This window comes from Arachis duranensis, chromosome 4 (genome assembly GCF_000817695.3).
Source record: "Arachis duranensis cultivar V14167 chromosome 4, aradu.V14167.gnm2.J7QH, whole genome shotgun sequence".
NCBI lineage: Eukaryota > Viridiplantae > Streptophyta > Magnoliopsida > Fabales > Fabaceae > Arachis > Arachis duranensis.
Window position 1 is genome coordinate 81,564,541 of NC_029775.3, and position 1,895 is coordinate 81,566,435.

Below are 1,895 nucleotides of genomic sequence, written 5' to 3' on the forward strand. Positions count from 1 at the left end.
TCAAGCAATTTCCATTTTCTGTTTAGATCTGTTGCATGATTTTGCACCTTTTACTTCTCTGTTTGATTGCTATTTACACTTCCCTGTTGAATTTTAATTTCCAGCACCCAACCCCCTTTACTTTTCATGCAATTTACATTTCTTGCAATTTAAGTTTCAGTTATTTTACTTTCTTGTTATTTAAGTTACTTGCAAGTTTACTTTCTGCAAATTTAAATTTCCTGTCATTTACAATTCTGTTGGCTACGATTTCACTCAATTTCACTTCAATGTTAGCTTGACTAAACTAATCACCCACTAAAGTTGCTTGATCCATCAATCCCTGTGGGATCGACCTCACTCATGTGAGTTATTATTACTTGATGCAACCCGGTACACTTGCCGGTTGGATTTGTGTGTTGGAAATTCGTTTTTCCACAAAAACACCATCATGCCACGCCTGACTCCTCAAGTGGCACGCCCAAGTAACTTTCGAAGCTGGCGTGCCACGCCTTCGACACCAAGTGGCACGCACTATAGTAAGCAATGGGCTAGGCGTGCGACGCTCAACCTGGCGTGCCACGCCCCTTTGATGGCCTTCAATGTTGCTTTCTGAAAAATTGTATTGGCATGCCACACCCAACTTCTGGCGTGCCATGCCCATGTAAATGCTTGAGAATCCTTCTGGTCTTCAACACTGGCGTGCCACACCCAGCTTCTGGCATTCCACACTAGTGTACTTTTTGTGGCGTTTGCTCCAAGTGGCATGCCCAGCTTATTTTGTTATTTTCTTCCCATTTTTGATGTCTTTTTCACCTGAAATTCAGCACAACCTCATTTCAAAGCAATGTACTATACTATCCATTAAATATTGCATGAATTGCAACGATCAAATGAGATTATGCTCTTTTGTGGTCCTTTTTATACAAGAAAAAAGGGTAGATGATGCAAGTCATCACAACACCAAACTTAAGCTTTGCTTGTCCCAAGCAAATCAATGTGAGTGGTTTCTATAAGAATTGAGACTTGAGCTCGAGTGGACACAACACATTACTAAGGATAGGACTAAGTGTTTAACACATGCATGCATATTTTGGTTTAAATGCCATAAAGAACTTCTAAATCCTTGAGAGTTCTTTCAAACATAGGTTTCAGGGGTCCTTTTTTATTAATTGTCACCTTGAAGTAGTAAGAGTCATTTCATTTACTTCTTTGGTTGTTCTTTCTCTTCTGTTTATTGACCACGACTCTAAGTGTTTTGTTTCAAGATAACCCTTTAGTTAGGCTTTCAATTAGCACTCCCAAACCAGTTGGATTTAGGGTACTAGGTGTTGAAACACCCCTAAGAATTTACTTGCCCATGCCTCTTCTTGACACATCTTCACCACAAGCATCTACTATGTTTTGCCAACTCTTTTGAGCTTTTTAATGTTTCTCTTTGCCCTAATAGTTGATGCTCAGAGCCTTGGTCTGTATTGCTTACTACTTCTTGGTTCTATAGATATTCAAGGAGCACCCTTTATCCTCTATTTGTCATACTTTCTAAGACTAGTTGCCTTTCATGACTCCTTTTCTTTTTATTCCATTCAAGGTTCTACACTTAGTTCCTTGTCCTTTAGTTTGTGAATGATCTCTCTTGGTCTTAGTCTCTTTTACTCTTGTTCTTGCACAACTCACAAACAACCCTTATGGGGACAAACTATTCTTTATTGATGATGAAAAAGACTTGAAATTAACATTGCATTTTCTTTCTTGTAATTCAAAGGACTCACAAAAGACTTCAGTCACAAACAACTAAGCATGAAACAAAAACTATCCTAGCAGTACTATTTATTCTCAATAGAAATTAAAACATAAAGATAAAAACTCAAACATGATTCAGAAAATAGAGAGTGTCAACCATGGGACTTAACAAC